Source organism: Macaca fascicularis, chromosome X, assembly GCF_037993035.2.
Source record: "Macaca fascicularis isolate 582-1 chromosome X, T2T-MFA8v1.1".
In the NCBI taxonomy this organism is placed as follows: Eukaryota; Metazoa; Chordata; class Mammalia; order Primates; family Cercopithecidae; genus Macaca; species Macaca fascicularis.
Genome location: NC_088395.1, coordinates 25,855,779 through 25,877,611, shown reverse-complemented (window position 1 = coordinate 25,877,611; position 21,833 = coordinate 25,855,779). Strand labels below are relative to the sequence as shown.

The window sequence follows — 21,833 nt, the reverse complement described above, 5'->3', positions numbered from 1 at the left end:
AAAATCTAAAATCTGAAACACTTCTTTCCGGTCCTAAGCATTTCACAAAGGGATACTCAACCTCAGTACTACTATTCTGAGTGTTAAGTGGGAGAAATAGAAGGTGTCCTGGGAGCCTAGAACCAGACAGACCTAACAAAGTTTGCAATGTCAGGCAGTCTTCCTAACAGAAATGATGTTTAAGCTTAGCCTTATAAGATGTGAAAGGGATAGGCTGAGAAAGTTGAAAGTGTTACATTTAGAAAGAAGGCCTTGATCTGTTAAACTTATGGTGCATTGGAGCAGTTAATTTATTTATTCAGGTAACAAATTTTCTGAGTGTCTTCTATGTTCCAGGCACCATTTTAGAGGTAAGAGACAGAAATATGTAAAGCCAAGGAGGGAGAGTTTGGGGAAGCCACGTTGTAGGTGTTGAATAAGGATTTCAACTTTTATCTTGCAGGCAAAAAGAATCCATTGAAATAATTTGGACAGTAAAGGAACAGATTTGCATTGTTTCCATTATAAAAGCTATACATGATTATGGTTTAAAAATTAAAGAAGATTAAGCTAAAAAAAAGATATTCCCTTTTTCTGGTTATTTATCCCACAGACATAAAACTATTGATATTTCTATTGTTTCCTTACAAACAGACAGAAACACAGACACACAGACACACACACACACACACACACACGTACGTGTATTAGTTTCCTTTACACAAATGTAACAATACGTATTTTTTCTGTAACTTTTTTAGATTTAATATATTTTGAACCTTTTTATATTAGTAGTTATGTATCTACTTCATTTATTTAAAAACTTTATTTTCTTGCAGTACAGTATTTTAATATATTTAATTTTCCATTTGTTATCAGACATCTAGGTTGCTCCCAGTTACTTGCTGTAGTAGTTTCTGAGGGCTGCCATAACAAAGTACTACAAATCAAGTGGCTTAACCCATTATAAATGTATTGTCTCACAGTTCTGGAGGATGGAAGTCCAAATTCAAGGTGTCTGCAGGGCAATACTCCCTCTGGAACCTGTAGGGGAATCTTTCCTTGCGTCTTTCTAGCTTATGTTTATTTGCCAGCAATCTTGGGCATTCCTTGGCGTGCAGTTGCATAATTCCAGTATTTGTCTTTGTTATCACATGACATTCTCCCTATGTGTTTCTGCCCAAACTTCCCTTTTCCTATAAGAATAGCAGTCATATTGAATAAGAACCTAGTCTACTCCAGTATGACCTCCTCTAAACCAATTACATCTGCAATGACCCCATGCCCAAATAAAGTCACATTCTGATTACTGGGGGCTAGGACTTCAGCATATCCTTTGGTGGGACACAACACATGACTCTAATATAGAATGCTGCTAAAACCCTCCTTGTACACATTTTTTTCCAATTTATGCAGTGAGTGCATTTATGAAAACACTAAGAATCAAAATGTAGCCAGGAACTCAGCACTGTCCCTATCCATACCTCCTCCTAATCTCTAACCTTTCCCACTCCTATCACAATTGATTAATTTTACCTTTCTGCAGTTAATATAAATGGAATCACATAGTATATTCAATTTTGGTTTTGATATATTTGGTTCTTTGAGGTTCATCCATGCAATTAGTTTCTGCACTGTTTTATTTGTATTGATATATAGAATCAGTTCTCAAACTGTAGTCTGGGCACCCTTGGGAATTCCCAAGACCCTTTCAGAGGGTCAGTAACATCAAAACTACCATCATCATCAGATATTATTTGACTTTTCATTTTCTTTTGAGTATACAGAAGTTTTCAAACGCTATGTAACATGTGATATCAAAACAGAATGAATGCAAAAGCAGATACGCTTCTTTCACTAAACCAGGCATTGAATAGATTTGTAAAGTTGTAAAGCAATGCCACTCTCTCCAATAATTTTGTTTTGGAAAATAACAATTTTTCATAAAATGTTATTTATTTTAACGTGGAATAAGTGGGCTGGAGGATAATTCTTTGAGCCTCTTCTGTTTCTGCACTTTCTTATGAATGGAAGGACTCCCTGACTTTGTTCCGGAGTGCTTTTTCAAGGATGTTTATATAAGGAATAGCTTTGGGAAAGAGAGGTCTCCCTCCTGAACAAAGGGAAGACATGCTTACTGCTCATTATAAAATAATCAGGCTCCTAAGCTCAGGGTTTCTCTCCTATAACATTAGTCATTGCATGTGCTGCTGTCACTTGGCCGTAATCATATTGTCCTGGGGGAACTTGGGCTTGGAAAACTGACATAAGATAATGCTGATACTCTGTGTACTGCTATTGCTGTAAGTTACAATGTCCTTTGTCTTTGACTTGATATTCTTGTGTCTTCTACCAGCATGCATGAAACTCTGGCAGGCGAACTTGTTAGCTTACAAGCAGAGTAAATTCTCAGACACTTCACAATTCTTGACAGAACATTTAAAACATCTCAGTTTCAGTTGCTAATACTGTAAATATCGATAGACAAAACTCGTATAAACAAAAGCATTTTAAGGTCTTCAATTTTTTGTTAGAGTGTAAAAGTCTCCTTAGATAAAAAGTCTAAGAACCATTGCTATTATAGGTTTTCATTGTATGATGTGTCCTATATTTATTTGTCCATTTACTAACAGACATTGGGTTGTTTCTCATTTTGGCAATTACAAATAAAGCTGCTGCAAACATTCTAACATATGTTTTTTGATTCAGTTTTATTTTGGGAAGATATGTGTGCTTTATACTATTATAAATAGTACCATTTTTAACATTTTCCAATTTTGCTAGGATATAAGAATGCAATTGATATTTTTGTATTAACCTTGCCAATACCATTATTAATTTGATTAGTCTTCCTGTTATTTTTTATTTTCTAAATAGACAATGATATATGAGAATTAGTTTTATTTTTTCCTTAAAAACACACATACTTTCGTTCATTTTTCTGACATTTTTGCACTCTTGGAACTTTCAATTCAATGATGAATAGAGGTGATTATAGAGTACATCCCTTTATTCTTTATCATAGAGGGAAGGCTTTCAACATTTTGCTATTAAATTCAATGTTTCACATAGTTTTATTTTTTGTAGGAAATCTTGACAAATTTAAGAAAGTTGTCTCCAATTTCTAGTTCGCTAAGAGGTTATATTTTCTTTTTGGTAAGTAATGTTTGGACATTGTATTTTATCAATTGCTTTCCTCATATCAATTGAAATGATCATGTGATTTTTTAATCCTTTATTTGATGGTGTGCAAAATGGCACTGGTACATTCTTAAATATGAATCCAACCTTTAATTCTTGTAAAACTACTTGACCATAATATACTTTATGTATATCTTGATGTGTTATTTTTTCATTTATGATTTTTGTATCAATTTTTCTGATACTGGCCTGTAATTTTCCTTTATTATGAGTCTCATTAGGTTTTTCAACTCAAACTTTACATTAGAGTCCCAAAACAAGTTGGAAAGTCTTCACTTTTTGGTTCTCTAGAAAAATTTATATCAAATAGGTATCTTTCTTAAAATTAAACTTTTAGAAGAATTTACCTGGGAAGTAATTTGTGCCTGGAGTTCTCTTTGTGAGGATTATTTAATAAAATGTGGCTATTCAGAATTTTTAAAAATTGTTCCTTTTAAATTTATATGTAATAACTGTACATATTTATGGGATACAGTCAATAATGTGTTTTAAGAAATTGCCCATTTTATATGTTTATAATTATTCTAACATTATTAATAACATCCTTTATGCTCTCTTAAATATCTGTGTAATCTGTAGTAATTTATCTTTCTTTGTTCCTCGCATAAATATATATCTATATATATATAATTATTATTACACTTTAAGTTCTCGGGTACAGAACTTGCAGAACGTGGAGGTTTGTTACATGGGTATACATACATGTGCCTTGGTAATTTGCTGCACCTATCAACCCGTCCTCTACATTAGGTGTTTCTCCTAATGCTATCCCTCCTCTGGCCCCCCCAACCCCCGACAGGCCCTAGTGTGTGATGTTCCCCTCCCTGTGTCCATGTGTTCTCATCGTTCAACTCCCACTTAGGAGTTAGAATATGCAGTGTTTGGTTTTCTGTTCTTGTGTTAGTTTGCTGAGAATGATGGTTTCCAGCTTCATCCATGTCCCTGCAAAGGACATGAACTCATCCATTTTTATGGCTGCATAGTATTCCATGGTTTATATGTGCCACATTTTCTTTATCCAGTCTATCATTGATGGGTATTTGTGTTGGTGCCAAGTCTTTGCTATTGTGAACAGTGCCACAGAAACGTATGTGTCCATTTGTCTTTATAATAGAATGATTTATAATTCTTCGGGTATATACCCAGTAATGGGATTGCTGGGTCAAAAGGTATTTCTAGTTCTAGAATCTTGAGGAACTGCCCGATATTTATGGGATACATTCAATAATGTGTTTTATTAAGAAATTGCCCATCATTCACAATGGTTGAACTAATTTACACTCCCACCAACAGTGTAAAACCATTCCTATTTCTCCACATCCTCTCCAGCATCTGTTCTTCCCTGACTTTTTAATGATTGCCATTCTAACTGGCATGAGATGGTATCTCATTTTGGTTTTGATTTGGATTTCTCTAATGACCAGTGGTGATGAACATTTTTTCATATGTTTATTGGCTGCATAAATGTCTTCTTTTGAGAAGTGTCTGTTCATAGCCGTTGCCCACTTTTTGATGTTTTTTTTTTTTTCTTGTAAATTTAAGTTATTTGTAGATTCTGGATATTAGCCCTTTGTCAGATGGATAGATTGCAAAAATTTTCTCCCATTCTGTAGGTTGCCTGTGCACTCTGATGATAGTTTCTTTTGCTGTGCAGAAGCTCTTTAGTTTAATTAGATCCCATTTGTCTATTTTGGCTTTTGTTGCTGTTGCTTTTGGTGTTTTAGTCATGAAGTCTTTGCCCATGCCTATGTCTTGAATGGTATTGCCTAGGTTTTATTCAAGGGTTTTTATGGTTTTAGGTCTAACATTTAAGTCTTTAATCCATCTTGAGTTAATTTTTGTATAAAGTGTAAGGAATGGATCCCAGTTTCAGCTTGCTGCATATGGCTAGCCAGTTTTCCCAAAACCATTTATTAAATAGGGAATCCTTTCCCCCATTGCTTGTTTCTGGCAGCTTTGTCAAAGATCAGATGGTTTGTAGATGTGTGACATTATTTCTGAGGCCTCTGTTCTGTTCCATTGGTCTGTATCTCTGTTTTGGTACCAGTATCATGCTGTTTTGGTACCAGTATCATGCTGTTTTGGTTACTGTAGCCTTGTAGTAGAGTTTGAAGTCAGGTAGCATAATGCCTCCAGCTTTGTTCTTTTTGCTTAGGATTGTCTTGGCTATGTGGACTCTTTTTTGGTTCCATATGAAATTTAAAGTAGTTTTTCCCAGTTCTGTGAAGAAAGTCAATGGTAGCTTGATGGGAATAACATTGAATCTAGAAATTACTTTGGGCAGTATGGCCATTTCCATGATATTGATTCTTCCTATCCATGAGCATGGGATATTTTTCCATTTGTTTGTGTCCTCTCTTATATCCTTGAGCAGTAATTTGTAGTTCTCCTTGAAGAGGTCCTTCACATCCCTTGTAAGTTGTATTCCTAGGTACTTTATTCTCTTTGCAGCAATAGTGAATTGGAGTTCACTCATGATTTGTCTCTCTGTTTGTCTGTATTGGTGTATAGGAATGCTTGTGATTTTTGCAAATTGATATTGTATCCTGAGACTGCTGAATTTGGTTATCAGTAAGGAGATTTTGGGCTGAGATGATGGGGTTTTCTAAATATACAATCATGTCATCTGCAAACAGAGACAATTTGACTTCCTCTCTTCCTACTTGAATACCCTTTATTTCTTTCTCTTGCCTGGTTACCCTGGCCAGAACTTCCAATACTCTGTTGAATAGGAGTGGTGAGAGAGGGCATCCTTGTCTTGTGCCAGTTTTCAAAGGGAATGCTTCCAGTTTTTGCCAATTCAGTATGATATTGGCTGTAGGTGTGTCATAAATAGCTCTTATTGTTTTGAGATATATTCCATTGATATCTAGTTTATTGAGAGTTTTTAGAATGAAAGGCTGTTGAATGCCTTTTCTGTCTATTGAGATAATCTTGTGGTTTTTGTCATTGGTTCTGTTTATGTAATGGATTACATTGATTGATTTGTGTATGTTGAACCAGGCTTGCATCCCAAGGATGAAGCCGACTTGATCATGGTGGATAAGCTTTTCGATGTGCTGCTGGATTTGGTTTGCCAGTGTTTTATTGAGGATTATCACATTGAAGTTCATCAGGGATATTGGTCTAAAATTCTTTTTTTGTTGTGTCTCTGCCAGGTTTTGGTATCAGGGTGATGCTGGCCTCATAAAATGAGTTAGGGAGGATTCCCTCTTTTTCTACTGATTGGAATAGTTTCAGAAGGAATGGTACCAGCTCCTCTTTGTACCTCTGGTAGAATTCAGCTGTGAATCCATCTGGTCCTGGAATTTTTTGGTTGGTTAGGCTATTAATTACTCCCTCAATTTCAGAATTTGTGATTGGTCTACTCAGGGACTCGACTTCTTCCTGGTTTAGTCTTGGGAGGGTGTATGTGTCCAAGAATTTATCCATTTCTTCTAGATTTTCTAGTTTATTTGTGTAGAGGTGTTTATATTATTCTCTGATGGTAGTTTGTATTTCTGTGGGATTGGTGGTGATATCCCCCTTTATCATTTTGTATATCGTCTATGTGATTCTTCTCTCTTTTCTTCTTTATTAGTCTTGCTAGCAGTCTATTTTGTTGATCTTGTCAAAAAACCATCTCCTGGATTCATTGACTTTTTGAAGGGTTTTTCCTGTCTCTATCTCCTTTAGTTCTGCTCTGATCTTAGTTATTTCTTGTCTTCTGCTAGCTTTTGAATTTGTTTGCTCTTGCTACTCTAGTTCTTTTAATTGTGATGTTAGGGTGTCGATTTTAGATCTTTCCTGCTTTCTCTTGTGGGCACTTAGTGCTATAAATTTCCCTCTACACATGCCTTAAATATGTACCAGAGATTCTGGTACGTTGTGTCTTTGTTCTCATTGGTTTCAAAGAACATCTTTATTTCTGCCTTCATTTTGTTATTTACCCAGTAGTCATTCAGAAGCAAGCTGTTCAGTTTCCATGTAGTTGTGTGGTTTTGAGTGAGTTTCTTAATTCTGAGTTCTAATTTGATTGTACTGTGGTCTGAGAGACAGTTTGTTATGATTTCCTTCTTTTGCATTTGCTGAGGAGTGTTTTACTTCCAACTATGTGGTCAATTTTAGAATAAGTGCAATGTGGTGCTGAGAAGAATGTATATTCTGTTGATTTGGGGTAGAGAGTTCTGTAGATGTCTATTAGGTCTACTCGGTCCAGAGCTGAATTCAAGTTATGGACATGCTTGTTAATTTTTTGTCTCGTTGATCTCTCTAGTGTTGACAGTGGGGTGTTAAAGTCTCTCACTGTTATTGTGTGGGAGTCTAAGTCTCTTTGTAGGTCTCTAAGCACTTGCTTTATGAATCTGGGCCCTTCTGTACATATATTTAGGATAGTTAGCTCTTCTTTTTGCATTGATCCCTTTACCATTATGTAATGGCCTTCTTTGTCTCTTGATCTTTGTTGGTTTAAAGTCTGTTTTATCAGAGACTAGGATTGCAACCCCTGCTTTTTGTGCTTTCCATTTGCCTGGTAGATCTTCCTCCATCCCTTTATTTTGAGCCTATGTGTGTCTCTGCACATGAGATGGTTTTCCTGAATACAGCACACTGATGGGTCTTGACTCTTTATCCAATTTGCCAGTCTGTGTCTTTTAATTGTGGGGTATTTAGTCTGTTTACATTTACGGTTAATATTGTTATGTGTGAATTTGATCCTGTCATTATGATGCTAGCTGGTTATTTTGCCCGTTAGTTGATGCAGTTGCTTCATAGCCTCGATGGTCTTTACAATTTGGTGTGTTTTTGAAGTGGCTGGTACTGGTTCTTCCTTTCCATGCTTAGTGCTTCCTTCAGGAGCTCTTGTGAGGCAGGACTGGTGGTGACAAAATCTCTCAGCATTTGCTTGTCTGTAAAGGATTTTATTTCTCTTTCACTTATGAAGCTTAGTTTGGCTGGATATGAAATTCTGGGTTGAAAATTCTTTAAGAATGTTGAATATTGGTCCCCACTCTCTCCTGGCTTGTAGGGTTTCTGCCGAGAGATCTGCTGTTATTCTCATGGGCCTCCCTTTGGGGGTAACCCAACCTTTCTCTCTGGCTGCCCTTAATATTTTTTTCCTTCATTTCAACCTTGGTGAATCTGACAATTATGTGTCTTGGGGATGCTCTTTTCGAGGAATGTCTTTGTGGTGGTCTCTGTATTTCCTGAATTTGAATGTTGACCTGCCTTGTTAGGTTGGGGATCTTCTCCTGGATAATATACTGAAGAGTGTTTTCCAACTTGGTTCCATTCTCCCTGTCACTTTCAGGTACACCAATCAAACATGTATTTGGCTACTTCACATAGTCCCATATTTCTTGGAGGCTTTGTTCATTTCTTTTCACTTTTTTCTCTAATCTTGTCTTCTTGCTTTATTTCACTGAGTTGATCTTCAATGTCTGATATCCTTTCTTCCACTTGATTGATTTGGCTATTGATACTTGTGTATGCTTCACGAAGTTCTCTTGCAGTGTTTTTCAGCTCCATCAGGTCACTTATGTTCTTCTCTAAACTGGTTATTCTAGTTAGCAGTTCATCTGACCTTTTTTCAAGGTTCTTAGCTTCCTTACATTGGGTTAGAACATGCGCCTTTAGCTCTGAGGAGTTTGTTATTTCCCAGTTTCTGAAGCCTACTTCTGTGAATTCATCAAACTCCTTCTCCATCCAACTTTGTTCCCTTGCTGGCAAGGAGTTCTGATCCTTTGGAGGAGAAGAGGCGTTCTGGTTTTTGGAGTTTTCAGCCTTTTTGTGCTGGTTTCTCCCCATCTTTGTGGATTTATCTACCTTTGGTCTTTGATGCTGGTGACCTTTGGATGGGGTCTCTGAATGGACGTCCTTTTTGTTGATGTTGCTACTATTCCTTTCTGTTTGTTAGTTTTCCTTCTAACAGTCAGGCCCCTCTTCTACAGATCTGCTGGCGTTTGCTGGAGGTCTACTCCAGACCCTGTTTGCCTGGGTATCACCAGCAGAGGCTTCAGAACAGCCAATATTGCTGCCTGTTCCTTCCTCTGGAGGCTTCATCCCAGAGGGGCACCTGCCAGATGCCAGCAAGAGCTCTCCTGTATGAGGTGTCTGTCGGTCCCTCTGGGAAGTGTCTCCCAGTTAGGATACATGGGGGTCAGGGACCCAGTTGAGGAGGCAGCCTTTCCCTTATCAGAGCTCAAATACTGTGCTGGGAGATCCACTGCTCTCTTAAGAGCTGTCAGGCAGAGATGTTTAAGTCTGCTGAAGCTGTGCACACAGCCACCCCTTCCTCCAGATATTTTGTCCCAGGGAGATGAGGGTTTTATCTGTAAGCCCCTGACTGGGGCTGCTGCTTTTTCAGAGATGCCCTGCCTAAAGAGGCAGTCTGGCTACAGCAGCCTTGCTCAGCTTTGGTGGGCTCCACCCAGTTTGAACTTCCCAGATGCTTTGTTTACACTATAAGGGGAAAACTGCCTCCTCAAGCCTCAGCAATGGCAACGACCCTCCTTGCACCAATCTGGAGAGTCCTAGGTGGACCTCAGACTGCTGTCTAGCAGCAAGAATTTCAAGCCAGTGGATCTTAGCTTGCTAGGCTCTGTGAGGGTGGGACCCACCAAGCCAGGCACTGGAGGGGGTCTCCTGGTCTGCTGGTTTTGAAGACCATGGGAAAAGTGCAGTATCTGGGCCAGAGTGTACTGTTTCTCCTAGTACAGTCTCTCATGGCTTCCCTTGGCTAGGAACGGGAAATCCCCCAACCCCTTGTGCCTCCGGGTTGAGACAATGCCCCACCCTGCTTCGGCTCACCCTCCCTGGGCTGCACCCACTGTCTAACCAGTCCCAATGAGGTGAACTGAGTACCTCAGTTGGAAAAGCAGAAATCACCCGCCTTTTGTGTCAATCTCGCTGGGAGCTGCCCTGGCATATACATTTTGTTTATTGTCCCAATCATTCTTGCCAGTACATTAGCAGTGTTTTAGTCTTTTCAAAGGACCATCTTTTCACTATCCCTATCGCTTTCCATTCTATTAATTTCTTTTATCTTTATCATTTCCTTTTTATTGTATTTGTGTAGAATACACTGTCCTTTTTCTAATGTCTTGATAAGTTGTTAGGATGCAGTCTGGAAAACAGAAATCACACAAATACTTAAAACAGATGGCTTTTAACAAATAGCATTGTTTAATTCCTATTCTCAGCCTCAGATAACCACTAATGCTTTTTATCACTATAATTTAGATTTGTCATGGCTTGAATTTTATGTAAATAACATCATATAATATATACTCTCTTATACCTGGCTTTTTCACTCAGTAAAATGTTCTCCAGATTATCTAAAAGATCTAAGATTATCTCCAGAATATCTAAGATATTCCATGTTATCCATAGTTCTTTCTTATTACTAAGTAGTATTCCATCATATAGATATACCATAATTGTTTTGAGTTGTTTGCAGGTTTTGGTTATTAGGATTATCTTGATTTGTTTTCTGTTGCTAATAACAGAATACCTGAAACTGGGTACTTTATAAAGAAAATATATTTATTTCTTACAGTTATGGAGGCTGAGAAGTCCAAAGTCAAGGGGCCACATCTGATGAGGGCCTTCTTGCTGGTGGGGACTCTGTGCAGCGTCCCAAGTTGACCCAGGGCATCACATGGCAAGGGGACTGACCATACTAATATGCTAGCTCAAGTCTCTGTTCCTTTTCTTAAAAAGCCATCAGTCCCACTCCAGTGATAACCCATTAATCCATGCAGGAGATTAGGTCATTCATGAGGGCAGAGTCCTCGTGACCCAGTTACCTATTAAAGCCACCCCCTCCCCCTGATAGTGCCACATTAGGGATTAAGTTTCAACATGAATTTTGAAGGAGACAAAAATTCATACTATAGCAAGGATAAAGAGTCTATGAACAGTACTATATAAGTTTTTGTGTAGATATATATTATTTTTCTCAAACAGGTGTGGAAATTCTGAGTTATATGGAAATTATATTGAGATATTAAATGCAATTCTTAAGAAGGTTTAGTTAGTGACCCTCTTATAGTCCCTTAATAGCTTAACAGTATACTTTTCAGTATTAGGCACTTTTTTCACTGTAACTTCATTGATATATTTGTGGGTTGTTAGGTGATGCTACACTTAAATTCTAGGCCTGAATTCATGGTAGTAAACATTTGTTAAGTGTTAGCAGTATTATAATTACTTTATGTCATTTAATTTTTTATAATAACCCAAAAGAGTCTGTATTCTCAATTTTTAGATGAGGTATAAACTGAGGCAAAATCACATTAATTAACTTACCCAAAGACACAAGCCTAATAAGTTGCAGAGCTAGGAATTGAACTAAGTTGTCTTCTCAAGTCTATGTCTCTGTTACCTTAAATATAGAATTAAAGGGTAAATATGTACCTAAAAGTTGAAACAAGAAAGAAAAAAGATGCACGTGGATTTAGCAGAAACTGCAATATTTATTGAAATGAAGTAGATTCTGGATGTCTAATTTTGTTCAATATATGCAAATTACAGATTAAAGTATAGAAATTAGGCTAGAAAATAAGTTTAGGTATATTTTAAAACGTTCATTAATTTTGTCTATCTTGTGAAACTCTGATAGCCTCACCCAGTTTAAGAACTATTTATTTCAGAAGTCAGAACTCAAACTATTTATCTATAACATATACATACTGTATTAGTCTGTTTTCACACTGCCAATAAAGACATACCTGAGACTGGGCAATTTACAAAAGAAAGAGGTTTAGTTGGACTTACAGTTCCACGTGGCTGGGGAAGCTTCACAATCATGGCAGAAGGCAAGGGAGAGCAAGTCATATCTTACATGGATGGCAGCAGGCAAAGAGAGGAGCACTTGTGCGGGAAGCTCCCCCTTTTTATAACCATCAAATCTTGTGAGACTTATTCACTATTTCGAGAACAGCATGGGAAAGACATGCCCCCATGATTCAATTACCTTTCACCGGGTCCCTCCCACAACATGTAGGAATTCAAGATGAGGTTTGGGTGGGGACACAGCCAAACCATATCACACACCAAATATTGTTTATGTATTATTTTGGTATTAGACTAGTTTTTGTAAACACTAATAGTACATAATTGATTAAATAATTAAAATGATACATGCCAGTCTTGGTCTGTTTTTGGTGCAATGGCAAAATACCATAGAATACCATAGACTAGGTAATTTATAAGTAATAGAAATTTATTTGTTATAGTTTTGGAGGCCTGGGAAGTCCAAGATAATGGTGCCAGTACATTTGACATCTGATAAGGGCTATTCTGTAGATGGCCTTTTGTTGAGGCGTTCTCACATGGTGGAAAAGACAGAAGGCATAAATACTGTGTTCACACATGACAGAAGAAATGGAAGGGCCAGGAAGCTGCAGCCTCCATGGTAAGGACACTAATCCCATTTATGAAGGCAGAGCCCTCATAACTACTTCCCCAAATGGTCTACCTCTTAATACCACCACAATGGGAATTAAGTTTCAATATAAAAATTCAGAAGAGCACAAACACTCAAACCATAGCAATGTCATATTTTTGAGTTTTTTTCTACTTTTTGCAGTGGCTGTTTGAGTTTCTGTACAGTGGCTGTTTGAGTTTCTGTACAATTTCTTCTACCAGTTGTACAAAACAAATGCCTATATAGCTGTCATATCGTCACTTTATTTCTCAGCTGTTGACAAGGAATGAATGAAAAATCTACAGTGTTACTGTATTAATCATGATGATAGGAAAAGTTCAATTAATGTCTCTTTCAAAGAAGAAAAGTAACAGTTGTTTAGTATCAATTTTTTGACTATGTGAATCTTTTTTTTGAGAAATTATTTTAAAACTTGCTAGTAAAAGAGGCTTTAAAATAACAGTTTATGTTCTGAAATATAGAAAACAATCTCTGTATGTAAACAGAATGTATGTTTGTTGGGTGCAATGCTTTTCAGTTTATCACAGCTCCTATTGATATAGAATATTGCCATTGAGATCTCTAAAGAGAACAGTAAATAATAATTTCCTGAGAAAAAATAGTATCTTTATTAGATAAGTGAAAACAGTTTAATCTATTACTGAGAGACCTATAAGACAAACATTTGAGAGAAGAAAAGTCACACTTTGTACATGCCGCCTGACAAGGATTGCTTATAGGAAGAAAAGGGGCCATGTGCATTGTAAGATAGAAAGACAGGAATTTGAACTAAACAAACTTAAAATATCTGCTCACATACTTAGTACTTGTAATGCATATTACAAATATTTTTCTATTTGCCCAAGAAGAAAATTCCCTTGTATGAGCCATCTCTGATTTTATAAACTGTAATCATGAAAACAATAGCCAGTTTGGTTAAAAAAAAATACAACATTCAAGGTTTTAGAACTGATATTTAGTTATTACAAACTGCACAAATTCTCAAAACTATTAACTTCCTTAAAAATAAACGCTTTCTTTCATATCGATTATAAAAAGGCACATTCACCACTCACAGAAACGGTGATTTCGGATTGCAAGAAACCCATGCAAAATCTATATGGAATGCCATTTACAGAGTGTCGTAAAAGTGAACTGTTGCTAATGAGCCCTTCCCAGTGGTTTGCGTCATGCTCATTTCTAACTCTGCTTTTATGGCAGCTACTGTTCAGGAAAAAATCCCATCCATTCCATGTAAATCTGGCTGTTCCCTGCTCTAGTACCAGTGTTAGGAAACTCAATTTAAATCAAGCCTAATCACTTCTGCCAGCTGCAGTGCACTTCCCAGTACTCCTCACCCACCTGTACATTCTAGCATGACTTTGTTTCTTGCATCTCTCAGCCTTACTCCAATTCAACCACGCTCTAATTGGCTGGCTGGGGATTCCACTGTCACTCAAGCTAAACCCCAGGCTCATTGAGAGAATTGGAAACTGAGTTTGCAGTTTGAGTTTCGCTCCCAGGGTACATATTTCCTGGCCTTTTTATTTTTTCAAGCTCCTATAAGTAGCCAGAGAGAAAGTTAAAACAATGCATGAAACTGTACCTTAAAATACAGCAGCTTTTTCTTTTCTGACAGGTTTAATTGTTTAGTTCCATGTTGGTGGTCAAGAAGGGAACTGAAGGCTTGTCTTCACATTTTGCTGTGAAAAAAAATGAATCATGACATCATTCCATGGCCCTTTTCAACAACCACTGGTTTACCACTTTTTAAAATGATCTCTTGTGACCTAAACATTATTTGGTTTCTGAGAGGAAAGTTAGCAATACTTTTCTGTAAGTACCAATTCAGACAATTTAAGATTTAGTTTTCTGCTTCTAAATTAGAGCTGTTAGCCTCAAATCATTTAAATGTTTTAAATTCACAAAATGCAAAATATTTCTGGATTGTTACTAATGTCCAAGATACTAGATAATATAAGAGACAAATTGTATCTCAGTTATGCTGTGCAAACATTAGGGGAGATATTATTAGCTCTGTGTCACTGAGTTTTAATTTCACTGACAATGAACAAAGGACCAGCTGGTGGAATCTCTTACTGTGTGGTAAGTGTTAGGGGGGCTACAAAGAAACCTGACACAAAGTCCTTGCCTTCAAGTAGTTTCCATCTTTTGAAGGAGATATTTAAATAGAAAATGCCCAGTTACATATAAATTAAGGACCAAATTTGAAACACAAGCCAAAATTAATAAAGTACTCTGAGGTGGTGAGAGATGACTAAGGTAGGTATTTGTCTCAGTTACCACTCTTGACTAGCGATTTTCTCCTCTGCTTCTCTGGTCAAAGGCAGAGCAGCAGCAGCAGCAGCAGTAAGCCCAATAACTGGTTAACCTCAGCCCTCAAATAATTCTAAGTGGCTTTGTGTGATTCAGCAGGAATGCACAGTATGGCCATTGCACAATCGATTTCCCCGAGTCAATTGCAAATCTGACTCATATCAAAACTACAAATTTGCCAAATTGTTAAGCAATGAAAAACAACCTTTTTACCCTAGATTTAAATTCATGTGAACAAGTACCAGACTAGAGTTGACTCCTAGGGGACCGAAGTGAGTTTTTCTTTTTCTTTCTTCACAGTTTTTTTTTTTTTTGGTATAAGTTTATGTCTGTTTTTTGATCACATAGCCTTAATATAACACAATCTTTTTAAAATGCCTTGTTTTCATTTCCTAGCATAAAATTTCCCTATGCTCACTTTTTATTTCCAATCTTGGTCAATTAAATATTTTAGTATATATTTTCCAGTTGTTGCTTATTTTCCCCCTTTTCACAATTATCTTATTTAACTTTATCATACGCTTGACCCATTTTGTTTCTACTAGACAAAATGTAAGCAAATCTCCTCAATAAAAGAAATGTTTGTTGTTGCTCCATTAAAAACAACATTAAATAGAACATAAACCTTACTTATAATGTTCTCACTTCTGAGGAGCTGTCATGTCATTGAGTTGGCTTTTATTAACTCTGGGAATTCAAATGGCTTATCCCTTTAAAATGGAACATCCAAATAAACAGTAGATACAGAGTACCTACCCTTCTCCTATGCTCACACAAATCACAAATCTAAGTCATTGGACTTGGCACTGAGAAGGACGGAATGAGTCTCATTGTCTCATTTTCCTGTTATATAAAATCACTCTGTGTAATTTCAGATTGTTTTTCTCTCTGGAAGAAAGTCCCTTAAGTATCTTTGTCTGAAACAAGCTATTTTATTAAATACTCTAAGCAGTTTTCCTAAATCTTTATTCTTTGTTGATGAGGATGAGGATAATGTTGATTTGGGGGGTTGTCTAGTCCAAAATAATCTTTCTAAGCATATTACAAGCTAGAGATTTATATGAGATTTTGTTTTTTTCAGTGATTTCAGCTTTACCAGAAAGCTGGTCCCTTCTCTTGTAGCTAACTTACTGAAAGATAATAACCAAAACCCTGTGGCATAGAAGGAAAAAATATCAGTTTTTAAAATATGTAAATTTAACTATTAATCATTAGCAGGTCTCTTAAATTCCCCAAACCTCAATTTCCTCATCTCTAAAATGAAAACATTGAACAACATATTTTTTAAGATCTGCCATAGGTAGTACTGAGATAAAGATCAATTGCATGAAAGCAAACTTCTTAGAAAATTTAATTATTAAGTCCATAGATAGCCCAGAACCACTATTTACTTCATTTTCCCAAACTAGTCCTTTTCCTACCATCGAGATGAATCTCCATCAGATTGGACCACCCAGTGTTCTCACTCTTTCTATTTTACTTCACCGTTGTTCTTCTGGTCTTCTCAGATCCCTTCTCAGATCTTCTCAGGTCCAGCTTCCTTTTCCTGTCAATTTCATGACGCCCATTAAGGTAAGGGGCTTCAGATTCTGAGTGTAGCAGGCAGGGATGAACTGAAATGGTATAATGAAAAAAAAAATCATAAATTGTTTCCTTGGTAAAATTGATAATTTAATGATGTAACAACAATATATTGTTACACTAACAGCATATCTGTTCTCCCCATCTTACCTTATTACTATTGCCCTATCTTTGTTTTGATCAGGACCTAAGAAGGGCTACGTCAATGTATGCTAATATCACATTTTAGAAAAGAAGTTAGGAGGTAAATAGCATGCCTTCAACACATGATCCTGAGGCACTCTCCACATTATTTGTCTTTTCATAAGCAGGTATGTCCTGGTGAAAGTTGTCACTTTCCTACTGTTTTCAGGGACTAGCAGTCTCCACTGTAATAGGATATTCAAGCTCTTATTTCCCTAGGGATCAAGCTCATTATGAAATTGTACCTTCTGATTTCCATCTCTCATCAAAAGGATGCCTGTTCTACGTATTGATTATTCAAGTCCTTGTAGATAAGCTGATAAATGATTTTAAATATGCTAATGATCGCTCATTAATGTGTCCACACTAGTGTTTCATTTTTTAAATTTTATTTATTTTTGGAGACAGGGTCTCATTCTGTCACCCAGGGTGGAGTGCAGTGACACAGTGATAGCTCACTGCAGCCTGGAATTCCTGAACTCAAGCAATCCTCCTAAGTAGCTGGGACTACAGGTACAGGCACCACTACACCCAGCTAATTTCTGTATTTTTTGTAGAGACAGGATCTCACTATGTTTCCCAGGCTGGTCTTGAACTCCTGACCTAGTGATCCACCCGCCCTGGCCTCCCAAAGTGCCGGGATTACAGGTGTGAGCCACCACACCCGGCCCAGTATTTCTGTTTTTAAAAGTCTTCAGTAACTATACTAAAAGAATCCAACTATATAACCATGTGAAAATCCTAAGTTCAACTGAAGGACTAGATGGGAGGAAATATTTTGGGCTTGGGAAATTTTTAGAATTGCTCTATTTATATCAATGAGGAGAATGCTTACGAATAAAATTATCAATAAGTGTTTGAAAACAAAATGAATGACTTTGTCTATTAAGGATCTACATACAGAAGAGTGATTATATACATAGAATTGACTGAAGTTCTTCTGTTTTTTTTTTTTTTTTTTTTTTTTTTTTTGAGACAGAGTCTCGCTCTGTTGCCCAGGCTGGAGTGCAGTGGTACAATCTCGGCTCACTGCAACCTCCACCTCCGGGGTTCAAGCAATTCTCCCTGCCTCAGCCTCCCAGGTATCTGGGATTACAAGCACCTGCCAGCACGCCTGGTTAATTTTTGTATTTTTAGTAGAGAAGGGGTTTCACCATGTTGGCCAGGCTGGTCTTGAACTCCTGATCTCAGGTGATCTGCCCACCTTGGCCTCCCAAAGTGCTGGGATTACAGGCGTGAGCCACCGCACCTGGCCAGAAGTTCTTAAATACAAATGCATATGTATATGGCAATTCAGACAGAACGTTCATCTGTACTCCATGACTCTAAAGTTTCCAACCACTTCCCACAATTTTGTTTCCCTGTTCAATAAGCAAAATGCCAATGTAACAAGGTACCATAAGGCAAAATTTTCTCTTAGAAGAACTTTGCTATCACAAAATTCCTATCCCTTTCCCATACCTCTTTCACATTTAGAGTACTTAATCGGTGGTTACAACTAAACAGAGCAGGCCTTGCTTCAGTTTTCTACCTTTGGGATACACTACTTAAAGTGACATCCAAAGTACTTGAAGACTTTGTGAAGGAACAGATCAGGAAACGTTGAGGACAAACCATATGGGATTTAGAGGAAAAGTAGCTATAAGTAAGAGGGATTTTTGAACATGTTGACATTTAATGAATATGTAATGTCTTATGCAAATAAACACATAACTTTTTTCCTTGAATCAGTACTTCTGATAATCAGAATCTGATACCATTGTCACTTGGTTTAAACAGAAATATTTTGAGTAATTCAATAACAATTCAACCACGTGACTATTTGGGAAGCAGTCTGTTAAAATAATCAACATCCATAAGCTAACAATATGCATCTGAATTTCTTAAGCAGATCATGATTATGCAATGTTTTCAGCAACACAGAACAATTGAAATACAAGACATTTGAACTGGATTATTCCCTCCATGATTCTTTTCTGATATTTAAAATGATACTTCATCATTCTTATTTCTGTCCCATTAATGTTCCTCCTTCAACTCTGATGTGTAAAGGCATCTCATACTTCAAACTACCAAAAAACTAAAATATGACTGTTGGTTCTTGTTCTTCCCACCCACCACAATAAAACCTGCTTCACATTAAGTCATATTTAGTTTGAACAGCTGTCCCAATTTGCCTAGGACTAAGGGTTTTCCCAGGACACAGGACTTTCAGTGCTGAAACTGGGAAAGTCTTAGACATGCCAGGATGAGTAAATCACACTAAGCCATCATCCGTGTACACTCATGCATCACTTAATGACAGGAATACATTCTGAGAGATGCAGCATTAGGCAATTTCATTGTTGTGCAAACATCATAGAGTGTACTTACATAAACCTAGATGGGATAGTCTACTACACACCAGCGTATATGCTATAAACTATTGTCATATGCTACAAACCTATACAGCACATGACTGTACTTCATGCTGTAGACAACTGTAACACAATGGTAAGTGTGTATTTAAACATATCTAAATATAGAAAAGGTATAGTAAAAATACAGTATAAAAGATAAAACAAGGGTACACCTATATATGGCATTTGCCATGAATGGAGATTGCAAGTCTGGAACTTGCTCTGGGTGAGTCAGTTAATGATTGGTGAGTAAATGTGAAGGCCTAGGACATTACTGTGCACTACTGTAGGCTTTATAAGCACTGTACACTTAGGCTACACTAACTTTATTTTTCTTTCTTCTGTAATAACACTGGCATCAGCACAAATATGTGCATAATATGTTGTGCTATGATGTTACAACAGCTATGACATCTATAGGCAATAGGAATTTTTCAGCTCCATTATACTCTTATAAGACCACTGTCATCTATATGGTCCATTGTTGATTGAAACATTATGTGGCACATGACTAGTTTTTCTAAATCAAAATCTAGGTGTCACCCAAGATTCTTCCTCCTTCTTAATTCTCTAGCTCTAAACCATTAGTAAATCTTGAAGTCCCTGCTATTAAAATGACCCCTGAACTCACCACTCTTTACGTCTCAGCTGTAGCCACAGCAGGTGGAGCCAGCATTACCCCTCACCTGTGCCACTATAAGGGCTAAGGAAGTATTCCCCTTGTAGCCTTGCCCATTTACAAAACTCCGTACCCGTGAATACCAGATCATGCATGATCTTGTCTCATCTCCTATTACTCTTGAACCTGCCACTACAATTCAGTTAGGCTGTCTTTTGTTCCTGTTCCTCAAACATGCTGAGTTTGATCCTGTCAGGAGATCTGTGCACCACTGTTTCCATAGCTTGCACTGATAATCACCTGTTTTTTCCTGCAGCTAATTACAGTGCTTGCCATATATTCTAAGATTACGTAGAACCTCCACAGAGAGCCTTCATTGACAACGCAATTTAAAAATCCACTCAGTGACTTTCAATCACATCACCACAATTTAATTCTCTGTGTAACAGAGAGATTAAATTCTGTGTAACAGAGAGCTCTGTAACAGAGAGATCTGTTAACAAGTATTACTGTCTGATATTTTCGTGTTTCTACTTGTTTATTCTATATTTTAAGGTCAATTTTTTACAAAAGGTGCATAATTATGAACACCATAAGAACACAATCCTTTAAAACAGATGCAAAAATATGTGCAATGAAATATTTAAAACTAAATGTGTATCTTTGGAAGGTAAGTCATGGGTGATTTGTATTTTTTTATTTATGCTTTCTATATATTCCATATTTCTATTATATTCAATGCTTTTATAAGTTTATAATTAAAATCAGTATCAAAAAAGGGTTCTAGCCTCTGCTATGGCCTCTGCTTGGAAGCCTCACCCAGAATTGTTTAGTAGGCCATAATCCCCGTTGCTTTGTCTTTTTTTTTCTTTTTGTATGCCTTTAGCATAGTACTTATTGGATCATTTGCAATTTTCTCTTTGTAAGTCTCACTCTACATTCTGAGCTCCAGTGATGAATAAAAGGCAAGGTCTGTGTCTTTGGGTTTTCATTCCTAGTATCTACAGCATATATAAACAAACTCTGCCTTTGAACATTTCCATTCATAGTTATGCCATCTATATTGCTATTTATTCATAATTTTAAAATGGTTTTACACTTCTAATTCCTATCTACACATGTTTAGTTGCATAGTTTTTCTTAAAATAACAATCTCAGCATATGTCAATAAACTATCTTAAGCATGTCACTTGAAACTGCTCTACCACCAGTTCATTCCCCTTTTAAATTTCAATAATCATACATGGCAAACTCCTCGGGATAGTCTAGATTTCCTATATTTTGTTGCATCAACTACATAAATATGCCCTAACTAGGTTGATTATGTGTTTCACTTGCTTGTTTTGTTTTTTTCCAAAAATGTCTGCTGTAGAAAGTTTTCTTAGAAAAATAAATTTTTTAATTTAAACTTTTTCTTTAATGAGCAAAATATTTGAACAGACACTTCACCAAAAAAGACATACAGATGGCAAATAAACACATGAAAGATGCTGATAACCATGAGTCATTAGGAAAATGCAAATGAAACCCACAATCAAATACCACCACACACTTATTATAATATATGCAATTAAGACTGACTATACCAAGTGTTGGCAAGGATGTGGAACAATTAGAACACTCAAGCGATCCTGGGGAATGTAAAATGGTGCAAATTATTTGGAGAATAGTTGGATTGAGTCATGTAGTAGGTACATATTTAAATTTTCAGAAAATATAATTTTTAATCCTATTAGAGTTTTAAAGATTAAAAATCTTGGCATATATATTCTGGAATTAATATGCCTGTCTTTCTCTCCCTGGATTTGTCTTTCTTATTGAGTGTGCAAAGGAAATAGCACAAAAACTCATGACAATCTAGTGATGTGAAAAACATAAATCTATCACATGACATTTTAAAGTCCCGCAATTGTGATGTAAATCATTTACCATTGACATTGCAACATAGGAAAAGTTAACAAACATTAGAAATTCTAATTATATCACTCTAATTTATATCATGTACCATGAAAATCAGAGAGCTAACTTCTCTTGGGAGAATTAAGTAAGGTGATAGATGTCTTGCAGCTTACAAATAAGTAAGAGGTTTCCAGGTGAAAGTTAGGAAAAGGTGATCCAGGAAGACTCA

General features: G+C 36.7%; 2 long non-coding RNA genes across 5 annotated transcripts in view; one reads left to right on the top strand and one right to left on the bottom strand.

Moving 5' to 3' along the window:
* LOC135969034 (uncharacterized) overlaps positions 1-16,563 on the bottom strand; it is a 51,814-nt gene extending 35,251 nt beyond the window's left edge. Inside the window, exons 1-2 of the long non-coding RNA XR_010584086.1 lie at positions 16,345-16,563; positions 14,193-14,289 (exon numbers count right to left, since the gene is read on the bottom strand). This is a non-coding gene — a long non-coding RNA (uncharacterized lncRNA). The remainder of the gene's footprint in view (positions 1-14,192; positions 14,290-16,344) is intronic.
* Positions 1-21,833, top strand: part of LOC123570889 (uncharacterized) — a 251,642-nt gene that overhangs the window by 82,082 nt on the left and 147,727 nt on the right. The gene's annotated exons all lie outside the window — the stretch shown is intronic.